This window comes from Polypterus senegalus, unplaced genomic scaffold (genome assembly GCF_016835505.1).
Source record: "Polypterus senegalus isolate Bchr_013 unplaced genomic scaffold, ASM1683550v1 scaffold_1782, whole genome shotgun sequence".
Lineage (NCBI taxonomy): Eukaryota > Metazoa > Chordata > Cladistia > Polypteriformes > Polypteridae > Polypterus > Polypterus senegalus.
Window position 1 is genome coordinate 565 of NW_024381603.1, and position 7,319 is coordinate 7,883.

General features: G+C 44.4%; 1 long non-coding RNA gene across 1 annotated transcript; it reads left to right on the forward strand.

The window, feature by feature from the left end:
• The first annotated feature begins 232 nt into the window (after positions 1 to 232).
• LOC120520658 lies at positions 233 to 5,854 on the forward strand. Its single transcript, XR_005631895.1, has 4 exons — positions 233 to 320; positions 488 to 549; positions 5,370 to 5,437; positions 5,835 to 5,854. It is a non-coding gene; the product is annotated as an uncharacterized LOC120520658 (long non-coding RNA).
• The last annotated feature ends 1,465 nt before the right edge of the window (positions 5,855 to 7,319 follow it).

Below are 7,319 nucleotides of genomic sequence, written 5' to 3' on the forward strand. Positions count from 1 at the left end.
ATATTGGACACAAATGATGGCATTTTAGGTTTAACATTGTTACTTTTTAACAGAATGTTTCCAGCACAGAATAATAGCATGATAACAGCTAACTTTCCGGTTTGTCATTTGTCTGCAGTTTCTTTTTGTTCTTCTTCCAAGGCAAATGTGATCTGATTTGAATTGGCTTTCCTCCCAGTTGTTCTCATTCCCACCCTGCCTGATCTGCTATATAAGGAGGTTTTCCTGCCGACCAGAACAGACATCTCAGTGTCAGCACCACCATGAGACTCGCCACCTTGCTGGTTCTCCTGTGCCTGTGCTCTGCACTAATGGCTTTGGTGAGTTCTGACCTGTGATTTAGATACACAAATATGTCTACTAAACCTTTTTGCTTTTGCATGTTCCATGTTGGTAAATTTCTTGTCCTTACATTTAAACAGCAGGTCAACTGAAATCTATTTTCCATCTACTAAAGCCTCATCATACTTTTGTTTTTAAATTTCAGGGATGTGTACCTTCAAGCACAGGACTGCCATCGAATAAAACAGAATATGTCTATATTATTTGGTGAGTTGAATGGAAAATGCACCTCTCAAGAATATCTTTCAGTTCTTTTCCTGATCTCTCTTGTTTGTCGGGGGCTAATCACAATTTATCCGCTTGTCATCTCTAATTTAAACTAAAGTAGAAATTAACTACCAAACCTAACTAAAATGTTTTCCTTCCTTGAAACTAAGATAGCAGACAATCTTTATGTTTGTCTTATTTTTTAATAATAATGTTATTGATTTTATTGAAATCCTTACAAATAGATCAATTTTACAAAAATAGGATTGAAAACAAATCAACCCCCACCCCTGAGAATGAGAGCATGGTCATCAGAACAAAACTTAAAGCAAGTAAAAACAAGAAAATAGATGAATTAATAAGTGAATAAAGATAAATGGAGAAGAAAACGAAATGGGGAGAGAATCTGCTTCCTCAGTGCTTTAAGAGCTTATTCTAAAATGTTATTGATTAGATCCTGCCAGGTTTTGAAAAAGTTCTGCACAGATCCTCTAACTGAGAATTAGATTTTTTCCAATTTCAAATAGTATGAAACATCAGTTACCCACTGACTTAGAAAAGGAGAGTTAGGATTCTTCTAGTTTAAAAAGATAAGTCTACGTGCCAATAGTGTAGTGAAGGCAATCGTAGTTCTTTGTTCTTCTCCACTTTAAGCCCCTCTGGAAGAACACCAAACACAGTTGTTAGTGGATTAGGAGAGACTGACTCACCCAAGGCTCTCTGAAAGGCATTTAAAAAGTCTGGTCCAGAATGATGTTAATTTGGTGCAGGCCCAAAACATGTGACCCAGTGAGGCTAGAGCTCGATTGCAGCGTTCACAGGTTGGATCTTGCCCTGCAAACATTTTGGACAATTTTAAATGACACAGATGCACTCAATATAGCATTTTGAGTTGAATAATTGTATGCTTTGTACATGGAGCTCGAGTGGATTCTCTGCATTGCTACCTTCCACTCCTTTTCTGAGATGTTGAGTGAGAGATCCTATTCCCATTGTCCTCTTGGATCTTTGAAAGGGAGGGACTGTAAAATAGTTTTATATATTGCTGGAATGTTGTCTAGGTCCATGGCAATCTTTATATTTTGCATTTCCGTTGAGCCACAAGGGTCCGCATGAGATAAATTTTGTCAGCAGTCATTTTACACAAACATGAATGTGACCGCGTGCCTCCTGATTTTGTGCCTATGTGGCCTGTGTGCATCTGTGCACATCGACTGTTCAGGCAACAGACAGTAAAACATGGACGTGTTCAAAGAGGAGTTGAATGCAGTGCCGTACACACAATGGCACACAGAACAGGGGGCATATTCTCTGTCCTCAACTGTGTCCACAGAGCTCCGCGACCATTCAGATTTGGAGCAGAAATCTTCATTTATCAATCACAGTTGGAGGTCCAATGCAAGAACATTAAGGTCTAGAAGTGAGTTGTGGTCAAGACAGGAAAATAACCAGCCATTCACTGACTCACCAGCATTGAGCAACAAGCTCTTCCCTCCATGTTACATAAATATTGGCTAAGCATAATAAAGCCTTTACTGAATGATGGAATTCAAAGAGTCTGTTGTAGGCATTTACTGGAGCTACTGAGTGATAAATTAATGGATAAAGTTTATGAAGACATGAAACAGGTTTCATTATGTTTGGTTCATGTACTGGTAGAGGAAATCCAAAGTCAGATGATAGATGGAGACAGCAGGGCTAATTTTGTATCCGTAGCCATCAATGAATCGACAATCAACACAAACACTGCGTTTATTTCTGATATTTTGGAGGTTTGAGGTCCCTCAGCAGCTGCTCTTTTTACTTTAAGTGTCTCTTTTGAACTATTTGTGCTTAACACAAACATGGTGTGGTTATATAATGATGTTGTTGTGAATAGTAAAGCACAGCTCTGAAAGGTGGAGTGAATGATTGGATTTCATTATGAATTCTCTTTTAAACTTCAGAGATGTCTGAATCATGTAAAATCAAGTTAATTTTACTGTCATGTCATGTGTACATAGTACAAGGGATTCTTATATAATGCAATTCAAACATAAATAATTAAATATGTGAATTAAAGATATATATACGTATATACAGAGTATATTCATACATTTGTTGTTGTTATGATTGACTGTTTAACAACTTTACAGCCTGTGGGTAGAAACTCCCCTCCTTGAACAGCCACCTTATTGTGGTGGAGGGGTTTGCGTGTCCCAATGATCCTAGGAGCTCTGTTGTCCGGGGCTTTACGCAACAACAAATTTGGATGGTGTTTTCCCTCGTCCAGATGTGGGTAACCAGGGCCTCCCTCTGGAGCCATGCCTGGAGGTGGGGCTCGATGGCGAGCGCCTGATGGCCGGGTCTGCACCCATGGGTCTTGGCCGGGCACAGCCGAAGAGGCAACGTGGGTCCCCCTTCCCATGGGCTCACCACCTATGGGAGGGGCCAAAGAGGTCGAGTGCAGTGTGAGTTGGGTGGTGGCCGAAGGCGGGGACCTTGGCAGTCTGATCCTCGGCTACATAAACTGGCTCTTGAGACGTGGAATGTCACCTCTGTGAAGGGGAAGGAGCCTGAGCTGGTGCGCAAGGTCAAGAGGTTCCGGCTAGATTTAATCGGGCTCACCTCGATTCACTGCTTGGACTCTGGAACCAATCTCCGTGAGAGGGGCTGGAGTTGTCCCCGGTGAGAGGCACCCGAGCGGGTGTGGGCATACTTATTGCCCCCCGACTTGGAGCCTGTACATTTGGGTTTACCCAGGTGGACAATAGGGTAGCCTCCCTCTGCCTTCAGGTGGGGGAATGGGTCCTAACTGTTGTTTGTGCATATGCGCCGAACAGCAGTTTGGAGTACCCACCCTTTTTGGAATCCCTAGGAGCTAGATGGCATACCTTCTGGGGACTCCCTCGTACTGCTGGGAGACTTCAATGCTCACGTGGGCAATGACAGTGAGACCTGGAAGGGTGTGATTGGGAGGAATGGCCCCCCTGATCATAAGCCGAGTGTTATTGGACTTCTGTGCTCGTCACGGATTGTCCATAAAAAACACCATGTTCAAGCATAGGGGTGTTCATATGTGCACTTGGCACCAGGACACCCTAGGCCTCAGTTCGATGATCGACTTTGTGGTCGTGTCGTCGGACTTGCGGCCACATGTCTTGGACACTTGGGTGAAGAGATGGGCAGAGATGTCAACTGATCACCACCTGGTGGTGAGTTGGCTTCGATGGTGGGGAAAAGTGCCGGCCAGGCCTGGTAGGCCCAAACGTGTTGTGAGGGTGTGCTGGGAACGTCTGTTAGAAGTAGCTTCAACTCCCACCTCCGGCATAACTTTGACCACATCCCGGGGGGACATTGAGTCAGAATGGGCCATGTTCCGTGCTTCTGTTGTTGAGGCGGCTGACCGGAGTTGTGGCCGTAAGGTGGTCGGTGCCTGTTGTGGCGGTAATCCCCGAACCCGTTGGTGGACATTGAGGGATGCCGTCAAGCTGAAGAAGGAGTCCTACAGGACCCTTTTGTCCTGTGGGACTCTGGAAGCAGCTAATAGGTACAGGCAGGTCAAGCAGAATGTGGCTTCAGTGGTTGCTGAGGCAAAAATTCGGGCATGGGAGGAGTTTGGGGAGGCCATGGAGAACAACTTTTGGATGACTTCGAGGAGATTCTGGTCCATTGTCCGGCATCTCAGGAGGGGGAAGCAGTGCAGTATCAACACTGTATATGGTTGGGATGGTGCGCTGCTGAACTCGACTCGGGACATTGTGGGTCGGTGGGGGAGAGTACTTCGAAGACCTCTTTAATCCCACTAACATGCCTTCCAATGAGGAAGCAGAGCCTGGGGACTCGGAGGTGGGCTCCCCCATCTCTGGGACTGAGGTCACCGAGGTGGACAAACAACTCCTTGGTGGCAGGGCCCCGGGGGTGGATGAGATACGTTGAGATCGGTGGAGTGCCCTCTCAAGGTTGGGAGCGAGATCCTGCCCCAAGTGGAGTGGAGGAGTTCAAGTATCTCGGTGTCTTGTTCACAAGTGAGGGAAGAATGGAGCGTGAGCTCGACAGGTGGATCGGTGCGGTATCCGGAGTAATGCGGGCTCTGCATCAGTCTGTCATGGTGAAAAAGGAGCTGAGCCAAAAGGCAAAGCTCTCAATTTACCAGTCAATCTACGTTCCTACCCTGACCTATGGTCATGAGCTATGGGTAGTGACCGAAAGAACGAGATCACGAATACAAGTGGCTGAAATGAGTTTCTTCTGCAGGGTGTCTGGGCTTTCACTTAAAGATAGGGTGAGAAGCTCAGTCATCCGGGAGGGGCTCAGAGTAGAGCCGCTGCTCCTCCGCATCGAAGGAGTCAGATGAGATGGCTCGGGCATCTGATCAGGATGTCACCTGGACGCCTCCCTGGTGAGGTGTTCCAGGCACGTCTCACCGGGAGGAGGCCCCGGGGAAGACCTAGGACACACTGGAGGGACTATGTCTCTTGGCTGACCTGGGAACACCTCGGGATTTCCTCAGAAGAGCTAGAAGAAGTGGCCGGGGAGAGGGAAGTCTGGGCCTCTCTGCTCAAGCTGCTGCCCCCGCGACCCGACCTCGGATAAGCGGAAGAGGATGGATGGATGGTTGGATAAAAATACAAAAAGGATCTTTCTCATTTTCATGTTGCAAATGCAGTGCTACCTCCAAACCTTTAACACACAGTATGAGAATGTGTGGGAAGTTGAACAGTTAAAGTCCATAAAGTGCTGGTAGTGAGAACCCGTAGTGTTAAGGGCACTGACAAAGATGGTCTGAGCCTCCATTTTGTTTTTTTTACATTTTACATTTTTACATTTTATCCTTACAGTGACTATTTGGATCCACATAATGATACTTTCCTGTAGAAGGATCATTTCTCAGGACTACATTAAGCTGGTAAGCATGTGTGGGTTGCAGAAGTAAATGTTAGACGATTCACTTGTCTGCAGACATAAACACTTTTGTAGTTCCATAGGTGTGGCATGAGGTGAAGCAGAAAGAATGCCCCATTCTTAAAAACTTGTCGTCATGTTTTGGTTCTTGTTAATTGAATTTCAATAAAAGTTATTTTTAAATCTAGCATGACCAAAGAAGAGTTGTTGTAAAAGGACAAGTATCTTCCATCTTCACCAGCTGTTTGTTGGCACACTGCAGCAAGGCCATCTCTCTTTTCTCTTCATTTTAATTCACACGGTCACAGAACTCACATTAGAATATAAGAAAGCACCTATAAAATTTCAAGGACTGTGATCTCTTCCTATTTAAGTTGATAAATTGCCTGTTTCTCTTTTAGCCCTGAAGAATCAACCCAACCAATAATATCCAAGAATGAAGAATTACAAGAATGTATTTTAATTTAAAATAAAAAGAAATGCAATGCAAAAATGGTGACTTTCTGTCTACCCACTTGTCTATTTGCCCATCTTTGATTATCTCCTTGATTTATAATGTCTCATCATGCACATCTTTCTGAGACTTACAAATGCCATTGGCCGCTCTCAACAATCACTTCAAGGCTGATTACATCAATACAAAGGGACTGGAGTAGTCGGCAGGATGTACAGGCTGTGAATGCACTGCTCCAAAATCCCTTCAGTTTTTTTTGTGTTTCTTTATAACACTTGACGTGCAGTTGATGAAGGGTCTTCCTCAAAAAGGCATATCTGCCAGCAGAGCTGAATTTTGTGAAGAGCTCATCACCTTCAGCACACAGTTGAACAAACCAAAGACATTGTCTGAGTTTCACAGGCACACATGATGATTGTATGTTTATAAATAAAGCTTGACTTTGTAACCAAGAAGATCTTTCCAGGACTCCTGGATGAATTTCAACTGAATAAATGATTTGATGCTCTAATGTTAGAAATTAAAATTAAACTATGCATAATTATATTATCAGGTATAACAAGCAGGAGGAACCACTGAGCCCCAAACCCCAGACCCAATAATTCCCAACATAGTCTCGGGTTCAAATAGTGGATGTATAATCCACCAAGCATGTTATAGAATGAAACACAGCCAATAATCATATTAAACAATGAAACTCTTTCTTCTCCTTCCTCCTTCTGTTGACTGTCATCTGCTGCCTCCCGACTCCATGAGGTAAGGCAGTGGGCTCCTTTTATACTGGACTCGGCATGACCTGTGAGGAGCACTTCCAGACTGTGTGAAAACCCAGGCAGTCTCCCAGTACAGCAGCCCATTGCACTGCTAGCTGGGATGCCTCCAACGGGCCACTGTCAGTTAGCATATAGGGGATGCAACTGCTCCTGACCTCCGGCTTCTGCTAATCCGTCCCCTGCCAACTTTCATGTTGACGAGAGGTCCTGCTGCTGACTGTTAATTTCAGTAAAACCATATAAGGAGCTGGTCAGAGACTTCAAGAGGAATAAGATACTTCCATCCATCTCAGAGGGCATTTTGTGGAAAGGGTAGGCTGATGAATTGAAGTTAAGGTCTAATTTGTAAAGCGATTTCGTAGAAACTGTAAAGGAGAACCAGTATGCCCCTCAGTGTTACACAAATGTCAAGACAAATTTCATCTTCAGAGCAACACCGAAAAAGACTTGCGTTATAAAGCAATTTGAGTAACTCTGGACAGATTAAAAACTATATACTGTAATTAGTGAATTCAAGTTGGAAGATGGTATTTATCAGGTGTCATACATATGTGAGTAGGAGGAAGCTGTATGGACCAAGTGAGGGTAATTCCACGCCAGGCCAGGGGGTGGTGGAGTGCACTAAACTCTCTTCTGTTGTCTCTATAGACCAAACACGG